Source organism: Falco biarmicus, chromosome 7, assembly GCF_023638135.1.
Source record: "Falco biarmicus isolate bFalBia1 chromosome 7, bFalBia1.pri, whole genome shotgun sequence".
NCBI lineage: Eukaryota > Metazoa > Chordata > Aves > Falconiformes > Falconidae > Falco > Falco biarmicus.
Genome location: NC_079294.1, coordinates 65,654,417 through 65,676,691, shown reverse-complemented (window position 1 = coordinate 65,676,691; position 22,275 = coordinate 65,654,417). Strand labels below are relative to the sequence as shown.

Genomic DNA, 22,275 nt, shown 5'->3' with positions numbered 1-22,275 from the left:
TTTTAAAATCTTGCTGTCTGTGTGATGGGCCTTAGCACTGGGAGGAGCTGGCATGAATCAGGACGGCGGTAATGCACGCTTTGTGCTGCACTAGAAATCTCAGCTTGTGAAGGAGATATCAAAGCTGGCCTTGGGATAAATCTGCTGGATGGCCAGGTATGACCCAGGCAGTCAGGATTTGGGGGTCTTTGCCCAGTGTATGGGTTGCAGTGAACCGTTGCAAATCTATATCTGCAAAGAACCAGTGACCTGAGGACTGCCCAAAGGGAGCTGGGCTGCCCGTTTTGCAGGCAAGGCAGTGCTTCTGTGGGAAACTCGGTCTCATTCAATAACAGTTAATCCTGAGAAAGATGATGGCAAATATTGGCATTTCCCTTCTATAAAGATTATGGCTTTTGCACAGGTTATCAAAGCATCTACCCGCACAGCCTCTCTTCAGGGCGACTTTCAAAGCTTTTCAAGTTTGAAGAACAAAAACCTAAGTGAATGATGAGGGTTTGGTTCAGTTTGTGGGGAGCGTTAGTTATTTCGCCTTGCTATTTTATGTCATTTGGGGATGGTTACATATTAAAAGATACTGAAAAATAGGTTTTTAAGATTGGAAAAGGCTAAGATTTGAAATTTGAAACCTGATGTTTACTTGCAAAATTTGACCGAGATCTATTAATTATTTTATTCCTCCTGAGACTGTAAAAGAGGTAATTAGGTGTTTGCAGCAGAAATTATCTTATGGAACATTACTATTCTATTTTATTGTCATTAAACAACAAATAATGAGCCACCAAGAAACAGGAGGGGAACTGAAAATTGAAGTTATGGCAAGATTCATAATTTCTGTGTATATTCTTGAGGTTTGAATAAAATGATGTATGTGCACTAGAAATACCGGTCTTCCCATCCTTGGGCTGATTCATTCAAGCCTGTTATGGTAATATTTACCTTTCAGATGCCTGTATCTATTATTGGAACTTGATGTATCATCTAGTTCAGGTTAGTAATTTGGCTTTTTAATTAGCAGGGCTTCACTGTGGCCTGTTTGTCTTTCCTGCTGATCTCTGCATTATCTATAGAAACACAGCCCCATGGGAAGATGACCAGGAAGCCCTAAGACCTTGTACAAAGCAGTAAGTGTTGTTTCTGTATCAGGAAAAAGTGAACAAAGCCTCTTACGCCAATCTATAAGTTTCTGGGAACTTTCTGATTTCCAGGTGGGGAGGAGGGAAATCCACTATAACAAAAAAGGGGAAATACTTGTCCAGTTAAAATGTTTTGAATGAATTTTGAAATGAAAGAAGAACATACTTGAAAATTGTTTTCTATAAATGCACCCTCACAAATAGCCCTTCTCTTCATGTTTCAAACTTTTGTTTGAATAAAGCTGCTGTTAAGGGTTCCCATGCAGCAGAATTCCCCAAAGTGTCTCCATTCAATATATAAGTATTTCTGACCGTGCAAGTAAGGAGAGGTACAAACGCAGCCCTCTTTGCCCTTGTTGTTTATTACTGCAGCAAGTGCCCACACAACCTCTGCTCCTTCTGAAAGCCATAGCTGGCCTGTGTGTTGTGGTTTGTATATAAAGTGACAGGAATTACGCAGTCCTACTCCACAGACCAAACTTTCCACGCAGCTCTGATTGAAATGAGCCCCTGGGGACTAGCAGGATGCTGCCTTTGCTCTGTGAGACTCTGCGATGGCAGAGCCAGTGATCAGTTGTTAATCCCAATGTGTCATACAAGACACTTTCTATCTCCTCCTGTAATGTTAATGCAGCTGGAATTCCATAAATCAAATCTCAGCAGTAAAAAGGTTAATAAGTTTACACTATATAATTGAAAGCCGTATTGGTGATTAAAAGGATTTTATATATCAGTTTTCTGGGTCACCAACTAATTATTTTTGGTGGCCTGTAATAAAACATAGCACCATAGGCAGATAGAGGCTGTAATCACATAATATATGGAAAAATGCATTTACATTTATTTGAGATGATGGGGTGTATACCAGCTTGTTGAATACCCTTTGAGGTATATCTTTCCTAGTTCAGGGACAAAGGAAGAACTGCACACTCTGTGAACTTGGTTAGGTTCATACAAAGTTATTGGATTGAGTTTTGAGGTCTGACGCTCCTTCTCCAGAGCTAAGCCCAAGGGAACCAGCTGTCACCTGTGATGGAAAGGTTCTACTGAGGCACTGGGGATCAGATTGCTATTATAATTCATTTTAATGCATTCTGCACGTACTAATCATTTATTGGAACAGGATCTTCTGTAATAGGGACATGACTTGGAAGAGACAGGCGATTGATCATCCTTGCGTAGAAAGGATAGTTAAAAAAATAAACAAAAAGGAAACCTTCTGTACGAGGGGCAGGTGTGCACATGTGCACAAGGGATCGGGTGTTCAATGTGGAGGTAGAGAAGAATTGAACTCAAAGCTTGAATTGGAATCTCTACAGTAAAACAGAAACCTTCTGTACAGGGGCCAGGTATGTGCATGTGCACGAAGGATTGGGTATTCAGTGTTGAGATAGGGAAGAACTGAACTCAAAACTTGAGTTGGAATTTTTACGGTTCTATCAGGCTGAAATACCCTCTGGAGCCAAACACCCAAACACAGAGACATTTTAGGCTCAGACCTCTGTTTTGCAGGTTGTATGTTTTAGTGTATTTCTCTGATGGCGACAAGAAGCACCTAAGGGCAAAGGCAGGTGCTGGGTGTGCGTGCAGATTGGCAGGGAGGTGCTGTGCAGGGCACGTGCGCGTACGCACAACTAGCTCACAGGTTACTGCTATAGTCTCCGGAGCCTCCTGTGGTCCTGTGCGAGGTAACATAACCACAGCTGTGTTAGGGTAAAGCAGCCGGCTGCTGGTCTCAGTTGTTCTGCCTGTTAAGCAAAGGGCAAACAGCATGATATGGTGAACGTGGGGCACATCATTCCCACCGTCAGGGCAAGATCTGAGGGGCGATTAGAAACAGTGATCTGTTGTTCAGGTCGCGCCTGGACGGTGCTTGCAGAACCACTTTGGAGGGCGGGACCTTCTGTGACGAGCATGTTTCTATAATATTTCTTAGATCTTTTGGCTCCATATTTTAATTGGCAAGCCATTAACCCTTAAATTCCCGTTGTGTAGAAGCAATGCCATGACATATTACACTGTAATATGTTAAGGTTCAAGTCCTTTGACATTAAAATTATTTGCTTGTCATGTACTATATCTAAATAGAAGCTTTTCCACACTGAAAATAACATCTTTTTCTTTGAATTAAGTTCTTGGAAGTGTTTCCTAGCAGCGTGGCTAAGGGGATACTCAGTCTTAAACACAGACTGGGGACGTTAAAAGTGAAATGGCAGTTGTGTGGGTAATGGCCTGTGAGTCAGCTGCTGAACTTGACTTGACAACCTCCATGTCGCCACCAAGTCAGAAGGCATTTGTGTGACAGTTTGATGGTAAAGACATAAAAAATAAGCTGGTAGTTTCCACTGGTAGAAGGCCGTATCAGGGCTTTCTGAACAAAGGCTGAGAAGGGGAAAAGTTAAGCAGTAATAGCGCAAATGAAGAAAGGGTGTGGATATGTATTTGAATTACTTATGGGGATGTAAATGCATCAGGTGTACCCCTCTGAATTTCAAAGGAAAAGCAGACAAGTTTAAGAGTCTGACTGCTGGAGGGACTGTCCTGGCTGATGCAGAGTAAGACTCTCTCCCAGAAGTGTTTGCAGCTAGAACTTAGTGAGATTTGGTTTGAGCAAATTGGGGCTAAGAAAGAGCCAAATAACACTTTTGCAATCTGCTGTTGTTACAGGCTGGAAGATGAGAGTTGCTTGCCTTCCTGTCACTTTGCTCAGCCTCCCTCTTTGGGGAGAGTTTTGTCGCTGGGTTGGTGATAGCAGAAAGTTGTTACTTTTATCACACATAATCAGCAGCAGAAAGAGCGCGGTCCCGTTCCAACATCTAGGTGCTTAAAGACATCTTTGTTAAAATCGACAAGGAGGGTGAGAGCCAAATCAAAAGAGGTTGTGAGATGATGAGACAAGGCCCTAGTGGTAAGGTAGTGCATGGGAAGAGAGGGATCTCACGGCTTTCCTGGGAAAGGACTTCTGCCCCTGACACAGCTAATCCAGTTCTTCTGAAAAATGAAATCACAACAACATTTAAACAGAGGGAAATACTGTGCTCTGCAGAAGGATTCCTGCTTTATAGCATTACTAGAGGTAACAAAAATAAATTTGAGCGTTTGCTGTGTATAGTTCACTTCTTGGGACACGTATCTAATGGGGTTCTCTGAACAGAGTTTCTGTCTGATATATTTTAGGTAGCATGGGCAAGGAAGGGGAGTATCGCCAAAACTGTTCTGCATCTGACCTAGAACAAGAGGTCAGAACCATAGTATGGCCTCTAGTACTCCTTGTCACTGAAATCCTTTCACTTCACGCCTTATTGCATAAGTTCAATATACTTTACGGCTAAAGCTCTCGTGAGCACTTAGCTCTTTAAACTCCCTACTCAGCAGGTGGCTTATTTAAATGTGGCTGTCAGGTTGGCCAGTGGCCAAAAGTGAATGGCTCAATGCGGGAACCGCAGTGTTTGGGTTTAATTCTGCTCTCATTTCTGCCAGCAAAATTCTCCTGGCTCCGGTGGGGTTGTGTGGGGTACAACTGAGTGCAATATAGGGCTGTCTGCTCAACTGTTTGTCAAATAAATCTATGGCCAGTCATTTGCATTATGTCAGCTAAACATTTGCTGGTGCTTTCGCATGTGTGAGCCTAGGAGGAATTCTAGATTGTTTGAAATAAAAACCATCAGTGTCAACTCTCACTTAACCAATAAGCTTTTCTTCCCTAACGTGTAACTTATTTTGCAACCCGCAGCCTTGAAGAGGAAATCTAAAATTTCTTTAAACATTCAGTACAAATGGGGATATTAGCTGCTTAATTGATTCTGTGAAATTCAGGTCTTATGGCTCAACAAGCAAGATGGAGGGAGGGGAGGGAAGCACACGGTTTAAATTAAATATATGGAAAATAACTGCTGAATGATAAAAATATATTTCAAAAGTAAGCAAACCTGTTTTCCCTCTGCCTCTCCATTAAATGTGTCAGGAAAGGGCCTTTACAACTAGGTGGTAATTAGAGAGGAAAAAGCAGTGCTGGCAGAGCAGTCAATCTATCACATCCTCTAAAGCCTAAATGTTACCAGCAATTAAACAAGTTAGTAGGGGGAAAAACTTGACAAGCAAGTTTTATCAGTCATCTCGGTGGCAAAATTGTGGTGCATCTATTAGATTTCCTCGTGCAACCCCGATGGTTTAAAATCCAGCCCCAGGAATGCACATTCAAACCAAAGTGACTATTTTCTTTCCCAGAATACCCAGGTGCAGGGAAGATTAGAATGCTAAAAATAAAACAACCTTTCCCACCTCCTCCTTTCTCGCCCCTCCAAAGTCAAATCTGTCCAGGTTGACTGCTCCATTAAATTCAAGAACAAAAAGTTATAAATTGAACATACGGAGAGCAGTGCCTTTTCTTAAAGTGATGTTTCCTCGCCTTAATGGATTTAGCTATGGCAGGGAGTCAGAGAGAAGCTGTCTTAACTAAATCTTTGACTGATTATGCATTTTTTTTTCTATTCATACAAGATAGATTCATCATTCCAATTTGTCAAGCTGGCGAAGTTCCAATTAATTACACCAGGAAAAGCTCAAGCTGCATTAGGCCTCTGTCAGGCCTAATCTAGTGCTTCATTTACTGGAGCCCCAAATGAAGAGATATCAGAGGTGTTGTGCCTCTTGGTACTTAATTTGATGAATGCCCTAGCAGCACGATTGGTGGCAGAGGTGTATATGTGTGTGTCTCTTCATCAGCTACCACTGCTGAAGTCGTCATGCTTTCTCTACTAATTTGAGGGCTCATCTGTATACTGGATGTTTTTTTGGAAGGCCTATTCTTCATAGATATGCCAAAAGGTTTCTTCTGTGTGTGCATGTGTCTGGGTGTGTTTCCAGATATGCTGGACCTGACTCTGATTTCAGTGATGCAGTGAGATGGGATTAAAGGCCTTATGTGTAAATGTAAAGCGATATAAGTTAGATTGGATGCTATAAAGGGGCTGCATGTTTTGATATCCCCGTTACGGTGTTTGCAGAGGAAGAGCAGCGTTGCATGTTGGTTCATGTAGTGCTCATAAGAAAGTGTGGGTTACTACCCACATCCACTGTAAAGAAGTGTTCAAAATGCTTGAATAACCTGAACAATTTGTTTGTGATTTGGATTTAAATCTTTGCTATAAATACATACGTGCGGTATCAATACAGTGAATAAGTATATACAGGTACAGATAGACTTTCTGACACCACACCGGTGGGCTACTATTGACTGCACACATCCAAGCCTAATTCTTAAATATTTTATAGTAAAGACACTATGGACCAAGAACATATGTTTCTTTTCTGCAACGCTTTACATACGAATTATTCAGCATAAGGTGACAGAATGCCAATATGTTTAGCTTACTTTTGGCTTTTAACCACTGCTGTGATTAAAGATGTAACTGCAGCAATGCTGTCACTTTGCACATAGGTTTAGGTGTTTCAGAAAGGATGCAGCATTAGCCAAGAGTAAAGTAGCTGTGTACTTTGGCTGAGTATAGCACTAAAAGTCTTTATTTGCCAGCAGTTACCACGCTGGGATTCTGAGTTTATTTTCCACTGACTGTATTTGAGGGACTGGTGTGTGCGATGATGATTTTTAATGGCAGCTATCAGACATGCATATGGTGCTCAGCAGGAGACCGTATTCAGAACAACCAAGGAGAGAATTGATGCGCTGGTGACTGTAGTACGACAACTCCTCTGTAGACAGTTTGGACCTCAACTGGTGCTCGCTTTTGGAAGGGAGGCCTTTGTCCCGAGATTTTTTTATCTGTTAATACATCAAATTTGCATGTACTGTTAGTCTGTCAAAATGAGTTAAGTCCAGCTGTGCTGGAACATGGATAGCACCCTAAATCTTTTAGATGAGATTTTGTAAGCGTTGCTGTTTTGTTTCAGGGCAAAATCAAATAAGGAAATCTAAATCACTGTGGGAAATGGTGAAGGCAGAGATAGTCTGTAGTTGTAATGATCTCTTTTCACTCTGCACAAGAAGGTTTTTGGTGAATATATACATTTGAGGTTAGTTCTTAAATTTGCTGCTTAAAAAGTCACTGTGGACCAAAACCATATGTTTCTTTTCTGCAGTACCTTATGTATGAATTATTCAGCATAAGGTGCCAGAATGCCAATATGTTTAGCTTGCTTCTGGTTTTTAGCCTTATGTTTTGTGTTAAACAGGTTGTTTAAACTCACCTGTTGAACCTGAAATAACTAAAAGCCTTCATATAGTTGGGGCTAGGTAACAGTTAGTAGGTTATGTGAGCTCTTGTAGTCTCCAAGTCTCTAGACTGGGCCTTTGGTTGTTGTATTTGTACCCATATGCTACAGGGTGACTTGGGTTTGCACTTAGCAGTTCCTTTATGTTTGCTGGTATTCGTCTTTGGTTTACAAGCCTGCTTGGAAATTTTGCGAGTGTTTCGATGTATATTAATGCCAGTAGGTACCTGAGGTTGTCCTAAGCTGTCAAGGGCAATAAATCCATAGAGATTGTCTTGGCTGGGTCTTTTTCATATGCACCACCAACATGGTGTTGGAGCAAGCTTTATCCTTTAGAGAAATCAGAAATGTTTGTTTGTCCTTCTGCTGAGGAGGTGCAAGGTTGGGGGCTCAATGGATGTGTCCATGGGCTTTCTTTTTCTCTAATTGTGTGCTAGGGGCTTAGCAGAAATATGTCCCTGGAGCTATATTGGACTCGTACTGTTATAAATGAAAACAAACTGGCCACAGAAAGAGAATGTGCATAAAATACTACCAAAGAATCATATTCACCCTTTCTCTGGGCACCAAACCAAAGTTTATTCCCTGCTTAAGTCCCACTTAACCTTTCAAAATATAACCTGCACAGTGCAATGGTCACAGTCAGTGGCTTAAAGTCTCCGATGACTCCTGAGTCTTTTAGAGAAGGCAGAAGTGATCTCTTATGGGCACAAACAGTCCTGAAAAGACCATAATCCAACAGAAATTTTTTTCTGCAAGGATAGAGCTGTTCGTTCTTGTGTTCTCAGTGAATTTTCATCTGCATCCAGCGCTAAATTCAAACTGCAGTAGTTTGGGTCATCACACTAGCATCTATCTCTGAGGAATGATTACAGATGATGAGTTATTACCTTTAAATAAGAGGTAATTAATGCTTCCCACTCTGACTTTAATGAAAGGACTTCCTGATTGGGGGGGACAAGGAATATATTGTATCAGTAATACCCCTTTGGGAGTTATTGGCAGAAAGTCTGCGGTTAATAATTTGGAGTAACAAATAAATGTGGGCAACTTGTGATATATGTATGGAAAAAGAGGTGTCAAATTATTCATTATGAATTATTCTGCCAGTTCTAATAATAACCCAGCTGTTGAGGAGGAAAAGAAAGCTAGTTCTGTCAGTGCAGACAGATCCCTTTGCAGTAATTCTATCCCTTTCAAACAGAAAAATATAAACTTTCTCTGAGAACAGAAAATTAGCTAAGACAAGAAGAATGGGATCCCTGCTCCAAATCCGTTTTTTTTAGCTTAATGTACGCTAATGGATAATAAAAGATGGTTGATTAAGGAATGACCAGCACACCAACCAGCTGAAAAAACACATTTTGGCAGTCAGCCCTTGCACAATCCACAGGTTAAAGGCAAAATCAACCTCTGTCACTGCTTTCTATATGGTCAGGTGTCCTTATCCAGGTAGAAGTGTTTTTATGAAGAAACACTAGGCTCTGCATGTGTGTATGTGTAGTATATATACACCTGTATGTGTTTTCATGTGTACACATTGCTGACTACATCTTTAGGCAGATTTTGAGAGACTATGTTTACATGTAATACCTGAAGAAACTTGATTGAATGGCAAACCAGTGTCTGGCGACAGGGGAGCAGGACTGGGACTCGAGAGAGGTCGGTCCCATTCCTGGCGTACCCCCAAGCTGCCATCCAACTTCAGACAGGTTCTTGCTCTCCCCTTGGGGTTTTGTTCTTCCCTTCCTGGAAGGTGATGGTGAAACATCATCCATTAGTAGTTATAAGCTGCTTTCCTACTTTTTTGATAATAACAAGGGTACCTGGTGTTTTTTTTCTGAGAGGATGGTGTAATTGATACCTGTGTATCAACCTTAGTGTCATTTGTGAGGAATGCTGTCTTGAGCCACCAAAGCTGAAAGTGAGCTGCCTCTTAACCCTTCTAGATTTGGTAACTTGGTCCCAAACTCTCTCAAGACGCTGAAGGAGATTTTGCTCAGCTTTGCTGACTTTGAAGACACAGTTAGCACAGCCTGAGCCAAATCAGTTAATCTGAAACCATGTGAGTTGAAAGAAAATAATTGGAAGATTTCTGTAGGGCTTTGTCATGTTGGAATATATTGCCTTTAAATATGTGTGTGTGTGTGGGAAATCTCTGTGCCATGTGATGCTTGGTCAGGTTTAACATTCTCATGTCAAAGGGTCTGAAAATATTAATACTCCTTTACTGATGAACCCTTTTCTAAAATATTAATAAACTCACCTGGTAGCCTGTATGTCACTGCTGCTTTGCGTCTTGCACACTGCGTTCACGTCTGATTAAAATGTGAGCTGTCCAGGGCAGGACCTGTGCGTTCAGTGCTGGCTTGCTTACTGGTGCTATTATAAATAATTAAGATAATTATCCAATATGTTTATGACAACTGACTGCTTTGGGTCGGCTTCTCTGAGGACTCCTGTCATCAGTGAAAATTCTGCAAATGGAGGGGTTTGCAGGCTCCGGCGCCAGAGATAGATTACCTAGAAGCTTTCAGAGCTATAAACAATGCACTTTCCATTTGCCTCTCCATACGGTACGGACTTAATCAGAAACTGTAATTTTATAGTGCGAGTAAATGGGTGAGAGGCATCAACAGCATGAGTGAGACAGAGGCAATTGTCTTTTGTGATGCCAAATCCCAGAATATTAAGAGTTTGCCAAAGGCGTTTCAGAGATAGGTTTCCTATCTTCATCAATAATTTAAAACATTCCCAAGTCTCCTCTGAGTAGCTCAGAATAAGAGCTGAAGGCACGGATGTCAGAAGGCAGAGTGACTCCCAATTAGTCAGGTAGAGTGCTTTCTTGTTGACTCAGCCAGGGCAAGGGTAGCTATAAAACCCAGGCTTAAGTCCTTATAGATTCCTTAATAGTTTTTCTTCTTTAAATCTGTGGTAACTTGTAAGAGAGGAGTGAGCAGTCCAGTCCCTAATCCACTGGGGTGCTCATTAGTGCCACTGAAAAAAACACATGGGCAGTTGTGAAAGTTGGCAGATCCAGTTGCTAACAGAAAGTGGGTTGGAGAATCAGCACCATATTGTATGTGAGCGAGACCCAGAAAGAGGAGGCAGCTTTTAAAAGCTGCTGGAAGCTATGGCATGACTTGGGGGCATGATCAGCCACGCAGAGTTTGCAGTTGTGCCTTCTGAATTGGTGCTTCTTTTTTGAAAGCATTGCCATTAGGATTGCTGTATATGCGTAGAGTTTTGAGGAACTGATGGTATTTTGTTCCTCACACGTGTGGCTCTTATTGGAACATTCTGGTGTCATGCAGAAAATTACTTGTGGGCCCCTAAAACTGGGTCATATGAATGAGTTATCCTGAATCAGCCAATTTGCAGCAACTCTCTGGCTGCGTCTATCTGGATGTGTCATAAAACTCTTGAGCGTGCTATCTATTTTTGAGCATGCTAAACGTGTTTATTTACCACACAGCTTATTGTGCACTAAACTCATCCACATGGCAGGCAATTTTCTAGTGCTTAGGCCACTATTTGACCCAGCTGCCATGGAGGAGGCTATATTAAGTCCAGCTGATCAGGGCTGTCTCCACAGTGGAACAGGAAATTAGTGTCTATAGCTATATGACTCTGTCAGCTTTTCTACAAATTTCACACAACTGGTTTCCTATATGTGTAGCTTTTCCTACCATTCTTTTTTTTTTTTTTTTTGTGGGTTTGGGTTTTTTTGGTTGGTTGGTTTGTTTGGGGTTTTTTTGTGTGTGTGGCTGAGATTATTTTTTTATTGTGTTCCCTGATGTGATGTTCAAACCTTAAGCATGACACTAATTATGTATCATTATTACTATTTTTACTCTCTCCTGACACCGCTTACTGCACCTGTTTACGCCTTAGAGCTTTTAGCTGCATTGATTCCACCCAAAACATGCTGGTTCCTTGCACTTGGTTTGGAGTCGTGCTTTTCTGCACATTTTAATTGCAGCTCTGCAGTGTTCGTCTGGCCCAGTGGTAGTGCTTGACTATGAAGCTTTCCTCCTTTGAAAAAAGCTGGATTTTTCAAAGCTGTCTCTTGTATTGTTGAGATCACATTTAAATAGCTGCTTACTAAGAAAAAATTGCAAGTGCCTTGAAGACTGAAGTTTTAGAGATTAGAGGAACTCTGGAAAACTGCAGGTTAAGCGGTGATGAAGAGGATGGGATTGCAGTGAATTGGGGATTTATTTCCCCACTGCAGGCTTGTGTTCCAGCACCAACTAGTCATCATGCAGAGCTGCAGATGATGTCACTGAGGCCTCAAGTCTTGGCTCCTTGTTATATCTGTATAATATCAGAAATCTCATTCCAAGACGAACACACCTTCTTCAGCTCTGCAACTCAGATTTTCAAAAAGCGATACATTGTTATCAGTGATGCAAGCTGTGATACAGTGTCTAATATGTGACTTGAGTTGTCTGTGTAGGCAAAGCCCCTCCCTGCAAGCTCCTGGCTCATGGCAACTGAAAAGTAATTCATGGATCAAGATTAAAACTGCAGAGCCTTGATGGTCCAGGTCTTGTCACTGTTTTGTTAATATGACAGAATTTAGTTATCTGCAAGATATGGTTTGACGTTCAATCCCTCTGTCCTGCATCCTCAAACTCCTGTGAAACTATGTGATTCTGGGCAGGACCAAATTCTCATCTAAATTGCACTGCTTCGAGTCTAAGGCAAGTCCTCTGCATTGCGAGGATTTTGTCCCTGCTGTAAAGTGCCAACTTGCCTATGTTTTATGCCTTGGGTTTTACTGATCAGGTGGCTAGAGAGCTGGTAATATGCCACTGGGCCAGTGGCTTAATGCAGGAATTACTGGAAGCAGCAGTCTTGGAGTGCTTTTTATGAGGATAACAAGGCTTTTGCAGACATAAAAAGCAGGAGAAATGCTTATTAGTTATGGGGAAGGTGAAAGGCTTAGAAAACTGATTAGTGTAGCAGTGTGGTCAGATTGAAATGAAAGCTCAGTGGCATAATCGTTAATTGGGTGCTTACTTACCTACTAATTTGAGCTTGGATGTCAGCAGTACTACACTTCATCTCAAACCAGAGGTCAGGCTTTAATGCTACATCATAAATTACGTAAAGGCACAACACTAACAATTAGATAATTATGGAGACCCATGCTGTTGCAATTTAACTGGGCAAGTTCAGGGCAATCATGACAGGAATAGTGCTTAACCCTGAATCTGCTGCCTTTCTTTCAACCTGACAGCCAAATATATGTGGCTAAGGAGGTACCCAGCCGTCTGGCAGCCCACAGGTTAAAAGCATCTTCTCCTATTAGTCAGATTCATCAGATGGCCTGGGTGAACTCTGAGGCAATATTGCAAAAACGTTAATTATGGTTCGGAAAGAAAAGCCTGTATTTCAGTCTACAGGAGATTCTGGGCAGGGCACAGCAGTCCAAACAGTTTTTGTGTGCACCATTGTGGGCTTTTAATTTGTTTCTAAGCCAAGCCTATGTATATGTTTGGTTTATTTACTTCATTAAAATAAACCACCAAGCCAAAACCAAGGTTATCCACAGGGATTTATTTGCATGCATCCATGCTGCACAGGACAGACCCACAAAACCTCACATTTTGAGTACTGGAGTCATTCAATTGCCCACAGCCTTGTGCTTGTATCTGCCTGGCTGGCAGCACTGCTGTCTGAGTCAGAAATGGCACCGTGGAGCAGAGACGGGGCCAGTGCAGAGCGCGCCTTGTCCCCAGCTGTGTTGTGCTAGAAGGCACGTTGCCCAGCTGTGGCCTTTGGTGATTCTTGCCCATCAGCTGTGAGAGCATTTGCTGTGGCTCCTCTTGGTACCGATGATGGCTTTAAAGGGGAGAGTTCAATCAATGCTGGACACTTGAAAATTCAATCCACAGAAGAGATATTGAAGATCAGGGTGGAAAACATCAGTCGGGTGGATTGGAAAGTGATTGACAGGGGGATGAAATTAATAACATGTGGATCTTGGGTTGTTCGGCTGCGTGGTTTCAGACAAAAGCAACGTACCGTCATCTAGAGGTATATAATGAACAGTGATTTCCATGGGGTGTTGAAGCCTACAGGCTTTATTGGATTTAAGCCTAGGGCTTTTATCGGTGTTGTCCTTTTACTTTTGTTCCTGGTCCTTTTGGCAATTACGTAAATTGTTCACACTGTAATATTTTATTACCTCTGTAAACATTTTTTTTTGTTTGTGCTTTGGGTGGGGCTAGGAAACTGCACCAAAAAAAACCCAAACAAAACAAAAAACTGCCCACTACTGGTGTTTTGGCACTGTTTTCCTTATTCAGGACACTTTATATAATTCAACAGGAAAATGGTCTTTTCAGGAAGTATCTCCTATTAATAGTGATGGTGTCTTATAGTGTACCAGGCAATGATGTCATATGCCAGCATTTGCATTCCTGGGTTGAGGGACTGTGTGCATTAGATTTGGTAATCTCTTGCATTAGCCGTGGTAGGTAGAATTCCTTCAGGTGCTAAGTTTGTTATAAAAGTGCTAGGAAGCCCTTAGCTATGGCACACTGCTTTGAAAAATAGTCTTATAACCTTTATATATATCTGCTGCAATACAGCATGGTCAAGTAATGACACATCTGGTTACCTATTATTAAGGGTTGAGTTATGGTATACTTTTTGTTTTAATTAGTCTGTGATAAACAAAAACTCAGGGGCTGTTCTGCTCTGGTAGTTCTCATTTTTCCTGCAGCCTTCCCTGCCCTTATGGGTTTATTAGTGTAGAAAAAGTGGCATGTGGTACTTGCAATGTCTAGACTGCTGTGGTAGACCAAGCAGGAGGTTGTACGCTTGGTCTGAACCAAATGTCCATAATACAGGTCTGGGGTGCTCTGGGTAGGTGTATGTTGCATCTAATTTTGTAGCTAGAGGTTATCCCCATGCTAAAATTCACCAACAGCCCTGCAGGACATGCTGCAAACCTGAGCCAGGTTGTCACCTTTTGGGGTGCTCTGCAAAGTGTGGGGAGAGAAAATGGACCTCTTTGCTCAGGCTGCTTGAGAACTGGATTTATAATATTTTTTTTCCCTCTCTATTGGTATGGTTTAAAGGGGAAATCAAAGCTGAACTCTGCCATGGGCTGGGCTACACCTGGCTGTGTGGCTCTGGAGAGCCCATGCAGAAGTTACTGGGCTTAGTCTGGCAGTGACCAGGAGGGATTTTCTGGCTTTTATAAAGAGATGGCTCTGAGTAGGGGTACCAACACTCACTTCAAGCAGTAAAATCAATCCTGCTCTTTGACTGCCATCCTCCCAGCGCTGCCCGAGGGAGCGCCAGGGCAATGGTGGTTGGGAATGGCCTAGTGCTGTGCAGGGTTATGCAGGGTCTGAATCAGGGTCTTAAAAAGCCTTTAATGGGTTGGAAATGATCTTCAGTGCAGGGGACGCGCAGGACTAGCCTAGCAGGCATGTTGACAGTTTTGCCCTCCTAATAAATTTGACACTGCTCTCCTGCAGCATTTGTGGGTATTTATTGCCATACATCATGGCATGAGTCCTTTTCCAAAGGGGCTGGTGCCCTGGGTCTGTGACAATCTGATCAGTGTTTTAGACCATGACATAAAAAGACCAGCAGTTCCTCCTGGCAGGCCTTACTAGCAGAAATATTTATTTTATAAAAAAAAAACCCTCCTACAGGAGTTGCAAAAGAAAACTCTGTCCTTTAGATGGTGTGGACCCAAGCACCTTCAGCTGTAGGCCAAAAGGAACTGCTGTATTTACACATGTAGCTCCTGTGCAGGCAGTTCACAGCCAACCTGAGGACATGGCCTGCAGGTCAGGACTTGCCAGGACAGCCTCGGGCCAGAGACAAACCACTACCAACCCTGGAAAATTCCCTGCAATATTTGTTCTTTCTCTTAAAGCTGTAGCTGCTGGAAGGAAGTGAAGGAAGTAGAGTTGCAGTTTGCATTTTAAAAAGCACAGGTTTCTAGAGCTGAGAAAGAAAGCTGAGCAACATAAAGCAAGTGTGCCCTCAAGGTTCAGGAAGCAGAAGGTGAATGAAAGGCACCTGCAGTGATTTCTTTTAGAAGGATCACTTGATGTTTGACCTATTCCTGTGGCTTCCTGACACTGGTGTCAGGACTTTTGCATCCTTGGGACTGGTGCCAGAACTCACAGAGCAAAAAGCAGAGGCTGGCGCTGTGGTTTGCTCATCTGGCCATGATCCCAGGCAAATGTGACAGCGAAATGCTATGCCTGAAGCACATCAAATGTTTGCGCTATGGTTTAAAGACACAGCATGGATGAAACACAATGCTCATGGAGTTTGATGCACCAGATAGCACTGGTGCCCATTCATAGGGCTGATTCTGTAGTAGCCGTTAGAAATCCTGGCCATGCTTTAGCTATATCCCCTTCACTCTCTCGACCCTGCAAAACAGAAAATATCCATAGGAAAGAAAAAGCTAACTTCTCCATCAGTCTTTCTGTCTTCAAAAGCTTGGGCCTCTCCCACTGTAGTGTCTTGAATACTGATTACCATGGGATTTATTGCTAGTGGTTTGGGAATTGGGTTGAACAGAAGAACACCTGAACTGTACAGCTGGCCAAGTAAATCGTGTAATCTCTGCCCATTAGGAACAAACCTGCAGGTCTAATTTACTCAGTATCTGCAAAGACCTGAAAGCTGTGGCTTGTTCCTTGCTCATCCCCTCTGTCTCTGGGTTACACTTTGGCATCGATAGTGCAGGAGATCACCAGCTCTCCTGGAGTTCAGCAGCCCCTGCACGCAAGGAAAGGAGAGAAATATTGATGGTTTTGCTCTGAATATTTTTCCTTGCATTGGTGGTTTGTTATTCACATGTTCAGCATGGCTCTGATATAAAGTAAAAGATCATTTGGGATCCTCTCTTTGGAGAGAAGTTATATCTCCACAGGTCTCTGGAGCCTGGTGTTTCAAAATAAGGTCACTGAGTGAACAGTGGTATTGCCAGGTGGTTGGACTCCTTTGTCACTGAGGAGGATTTATGTGAGGTGGGAATATGCTGGTGAGACCAGCAGATGACCTGAGTAAACCTAGGGGCATGAGACAGATTTCTTCACTGCTCTTGCACAGACAAGATGATTCCAGCTAGCCAGTGTAAGCTACTACGCTCACCTCCCATGCCAGGGAATTTTGCCAGGGAGTCATGCCCTTCCCTGACTATTGGAGAGGCCAAAACCTAAACCTTGTCCCCTATCACTTGGAAGGGCGAGGGTCTGATTTCCACCCAGAGACTGGCTTTGCCCCGCTGTGCTCTATTTTACAGGTTATGCTAAGGCTAACTTTTATTTGCTCCCAGTGACAGCACAACATTTCAGGCCTTGTACTGTGACTTCTCTGCTCTGTGCCATGTCCCACCTGTGTGCAGCCCTGGAGCTGGGGGCTGGACCCCAGAGGAATCCTGCATGCAAGAGAGCCCTGATAAAGTGGTCTTTCTATAACCCTTGCTGTAGCCCTGTGTTACACCCCCTCCTCGTTACAGCATCAGTTCCTGGGACTCTGCAAAGCCTCATGCAGTATCTCAGAAGTATGTTAGAGGTCAGTGCGCTGGTCTAACTTACAGAAAGTGTAGATACTTTAGGACAATTATATACTTGGTAAAAAGCTCTGTTTGATCTGGACATTTGTTTACAATCTCTTCTTTGGACACTTGTTTGCAATCAAACCTGAAACCTTAACTGCCTTTGTCTTTGAAAAGTTGAAAATAATGTTTTGTGCAGGACCAAATTATGTCTCATGCATAAAGCAGAGATGTACCCATCACACCGCCACATAGCCCCCCCCCCCCCACACACACACACATTTACAGGTGCAATACTGCATGTGCTGAAATCCAAGTTGCCTTTAGGATACTTGGCACTATGTGATCTTGTACATAGCTGCTATCAGTAACAGCAGTGGTGTTGCTAACCCTACTATTGCTCCAGCTAGAAGAGAGAGGGTGGTAAATTTAAACAGGACTTCAGTGGCAGCCGGTGGTGCCCAACTGGAGTAACTGCATGGCCTGAAAGAACAAATGCTATGTCTTGGTGGGTACAGCTGCCTTCGAATTAAAAGCTCCTGATTAGTCTGCCCAGGCTGGGACTGGAGTTCAAGCAGCAGCACCTGGGGCTTGATTTCACTTCTTGGTGAAAAAAATCCTTAAGAATTCCTATTACATTTACATTTTTTTTGGATACAAATGGCAAAACAATTCAGCAAATGGAACCTTTACAGCTGAGAGATTGAGTAACAAGGGAAAGAAAATGTCAATGCATGTTAAAGAAAATTTAATAAAGCAAATAAAAACAATATACTGACACTGAAATATAATCTTAATGTTCTGACTGGAACTAACTGAAGCCAGGAAATTCTCAGCTAAGTGTTCCCTCAGCCCTCTTAAATCAACCCATTTTGCTTAGGCATTGTTGCACATAAGCGCCTTTATGAGATGGCCCCAAAACACCGGATGATAATATGAACACTGAGAAGATATTTATTTCATCAGGTGTATGTTTGGATATAGCTGTGATGGATGTATCAGCACTGATTCTACAAGCCATTGAAAAATCAGCTAAACTTTAAGTATATGCTTACAGTTTGCAGAATCAACATCCCTGCCCTCCAGGAAAAGTGCAATCTGTAAGGTGGTACTTAAGACACAGCAGTATTACCAAGGTCCCTTTGTAGATACTCTAATTCTGTTTTTCACAGGTACTAAAGAATTATCTTCACAAAATCTATATGTTGAGGAACCTTCATTTGCCAGATGAGTGGCTAAGGTCCTGAGAGATTAAGCGATTAACCAGCAGTCTCAAAAGGTGTGCGTGGGAGTGCCCAGACTAGAATGTACACTCTCAGTGCCTCCATTCAGCATTTTATCCCTGAGATGCCCCACTCATGGACTGAAAAAAATTAAAAGGTTCCAAACTTGGGGAATTAAAACTGCCCTGCAGGTGTATTGTGATTCGGTGGATTTTAAATAGAGCTGAGAGGAGGCTAACCATGCCCTGCTGTGGGTTAGGATTTAGTTCTGGGAACTGAGTGCCACCAAAGCTAGAATTGCCCAGAGTCCTGCTAAAATCAGAGACTTAGGATGAGGATTGGGTCAGGATGGAGCTGCTGCACATAGCTGCTTTGGAGCTAGGAGAGGACTTTGAGATGGATGATGAGCATTCTAAGCAGCATGGTTTACTCAGCATTTTTTTTTTTCCCTAAGCAATGTTCTGAAAGAAAATGCTGGCCTTGAAAAAGGAGATAGAGTGCCACTTGCATCTTTTTTCAATCTTTCACTGGAAATCTGGCCCTTAAAATGTATTTGGAGTTTTGATTCTTATTTCTTATGCAAAAAAATATGTTCTTTCTCACACGACTAATCCTGTGAAAGCCTTCAGAGTCTGCTTGAACTGGTAGGTCTACAGGTCTTTTGGGTGAGATAATATAAGCAATGGTTTGTGCCAAGTGCTTGTGCTTTTGTTCCTCCACCTCTGAGGAGTTCAACCAACCAAATTTGAACCTCCTGATATTGTTTGCAGTTGAATAAGCCAAATTATATCAGCCAGATATATGCCTTGCTTGTTCTTCTTGTTCAGTAAATGCACCTAGCATCTCTCTTCCAGAAGCATGGCAGGAACAAGCAGATTTCTTGCTCGGATTTGCCATGCTGCTGGATTCCATGTTCAAGAAGCTTTGACCTGGCTCTGCCTCTTGAGTCCTCATTGCTAGTTCTGAGCGTTATTTTATTGAAGAGCCTTCACAGCCCATATCCATCCTGCTTATCACTCTTACTCAGTATTGACAAATCTATGTCCGCTTCTGACAGGCCACAACTAATTGATTCTCTACCAGCAAAGTTTTCCAGCAAACACTTTTGCAGTATTTGGCCTTATGAGTTCCCCACAGACTCAGGGAAAGGTAGTGAAGATCTTCAAAAGTATGTGTTTTTGTAATATTAAAACTATGCATCCTCTCTTGCTTCCCACTACAAGCCTGTCGAAGACAGAGGAGCAGTGACATGGGACTAATCCACAATTCTTCACTGCTTTTACCTTCCCCCCACCCCCCATTGTTTTTCATGCACCACCACATGCAGGTTGCCTTGACATGGTGTTGCTCTTTGTCACAGTCAGGCTGTGAGATCTGTGGAACTGGGGCTGTGGTTTTGTGCAGTCCCTAGAATACTGGGATCTTAATCTGTACTTAGGACTCCCGGAATCTGTGGCGGGTACAAGCATTAAGCCGTCTCCTCTGCTTGTGTAGCAGGAAAATCCAGTAAACTCATCTGGATATAGCTCAGCCCTGCTTTTAATTCCCTGCCGGTGGCCCACACTGTCCGTGGTTGACTGCTTTGGAAAGTCTCCGAGTGCTCCTGCTACTGATCTTTAGCACACCCAGTGATTTAATGAGGATATGGCTACCATGCTGAAAGGGTTAGATGCAAAGATAAATATCAGCACCTTTCTAGGTTACAAGACAATCTTGGTTTGCTCCTGTAGTCTGAGGGTAAGAAGCCGTTCTGGGTTTTGGTTTTTTTTTTCCCTTAAAATCCCATTTATTCACTGTAGTAATTCAGGGCCTGGTTTCTCTTAGCTTTTTACCTTTCCATGACTACAGGGCTGGGCCAAATCACAGCATAGCCTGAGCTGTCAGTCATTTTAATAATTATTATTAACCCCCTGCTGATGCGTTTCCACATGAAAGCAAGAGGCTCTTTGGCACTTTTCTTACTTTTCTCTAAAAGATGGAAGGTGGAATAACAAAGTTCTTAATTAGCTGAGCTGGTGTTGGAAAGCTCAGTGTCAGATTTCCAGGTCAGTGTTTGATGGAGGAATGATAGGGGGAAGTGATGCATCGACATTGATTAAAGAGCAGTGATGAAGCCAGATAAAATTGACATTTAATTCTACCCAGCTAAAGTAATGTGACTGACAATACTTAAAGGTGAACAGTCTTATTTCTTGAATCAACAATGCAACCTGTAAAAACATCCGTCACAGCAGTCTTTTCTTAATTACTAACATCTAATTACCCCCAAATCAGTGTAGCGCACTGATTAAAATAAAAGGTGCCTGCCACTCTTTCTATTTTGGGTATAGCCAAGAAGGGCAAGTGATATGAAATTAAGTGGCGCGTCCAATTGTTTCATCCAGAGACCTTGCAAAGAGTCCTCAGCTCTTGTCTCTGTTTTCCATTCCTTAGTCAAACAGAATGGTAATCCCATATGAGGGTTTTTTTCCTGGATGTTGACTGGGGACAGCTTGCTGGAAGCACTGAGAACACCCTAGAGGGGTGCAGGAACACTGCAAAAAGCCAAGCTATTGCCTTTCCTGATGTTAATAGTGGGAAACAATTAATATTTGATAAGACTAAACTTGCCATTGTTTTGTTTTTAAATGTAGTGTATTTTTAAGCTTCTTTAAACTAGCAATTTAATGTTGATCCACTTTAATAAAAGACTGACCCAGCCTTCTTCCTTCAAGCTGCCTAAAGGCTTTTGATGATCATTTTCCATCCCTTAGCTTCTTTCCCTTGAAAGAAACAACGGGAGTAGCAAATATAAATCCCCCCAATATCTTATTTTCTACAAGGGGTCTGGAGTGCAGCTGATTACTCTGAATATGTTCGTATTGCAGAAAAGAGTGTTCAGGTGATAACGCTTGAAGTAGCAGTTAATGCTCATTTTCAAAGTCTGATTGAATTGAAATACTGCTTGTTGCACCAAGGTGACTAAGGCAGGAGATAAGATCCCAGAGAAGTAGCATCCTTTTATCAGTAGATGGTAGTATAACAACGTGGAAGGAGCATAGCTGCTCTAAGGTTGTCCCAAGATCCAAGCTGTTACACTTGAATCTTAAGTGAAAAACAAGACAAAGAGAGGCAGAGAATAAGTTGAGACTCCTGTTTATGTTTTACTTTTCATCAAATAGCAGTTTACAGCGGAAGGAATTAATGTATGGTTTTATTCATGATTTATGCATGGTTTATCTAGAGCAGTGTGAATAATTGATTATTTTTGTTCTCTGGCAGTGCAACAAAATTAAAATAAATATGTTTTTTTGAAGCAAAATAAAAAAAAAGTTAGGAAATCAAACAGTGGAAAGGAAGGAGCAGACTCTTTTGTGTCAAAATAAATTTTTATTTCTCTCCAAAACAACTGTTTTGTTCCATAAATGCTTTGCTTTTAAGGATGGTTTGAATCATTTAACATAAAATTAAAGGAAATTGCCAAACAAAACAGTTGTAGTTCAGTTCTGGCTTGTACATATCAAAATAATGGGTTTTAAACATTGATTCCTTTCCTGTCTCAAAGGCGAAGAGTTTGGTGAAACTGGGACAAGCTTCCTAGAAGATGGGTGCTGCCAAAACCAAAATTATCACAAGAATGTTTCAACCAAAGAACGGCCTTCCAGGCTTTTGGTTTGGCTGTGAATTTCCAGCTATGAAAATACAAATATATTGGAATAAACCTACAGAGGGGCCTCATCCCTCTGTAAGCCCACATTTGCAAAGCTTTTTATTTTTTTTTTTAATTAAAAGCAGACCTTTCCTGTATGTGAGCTTAAGGATCCCAGGGGCTGAATTCACAATGTAAATGCACTTAGGCTAAAGAGATCTGTATTGATTAATATCAATAGAGGATCTGGCCCAGTAGGAACAAACTCTGCTTTTTGATGTAGTATTGAATTTGTATGTGTTGAATTCTGTGCTTTGGAATTAAAATCCAGGATTCGATAGGGAAAAAAAAAAAAAGAGAAAAGGAGGGATTTGCAGAGATACTGGCATCCACTGTTTTCACTCTCCATGTCTTCTTATTGGCAAAACCACCATTTTATGGGTGATGTTGATGGAGATAAAAGGCTTTTTATTTACAACTGGATTTTAATCCAAACCCTACTCTTTGTGT

The 22,275-nt window shown here is 42.0% G+C and overlaps 1 long non-coding RNA gene across 1 annotated transcript in view; it reads left to right on the top strand.

Annotated features, from left to right (window-relative positions):
- LOC130152479 (uncharacterized) overlaps nucleotides 1-22,275 on the top strand; it is an 83,588-nt gene continuing 61,313 nt past the window's right edge. The window contains exons 1-2 of the long non-coding RNA XR_008822986.1: nucleotides 1-156; nucleotides 1,019-1,124. This is a non-coding gene — a long non-coding RNA (uncharacterized LOC130152479). The remainder of the gene's footprint in view (nucleotides 157-1,018; nucleotides 1,125-22,275) is intronic.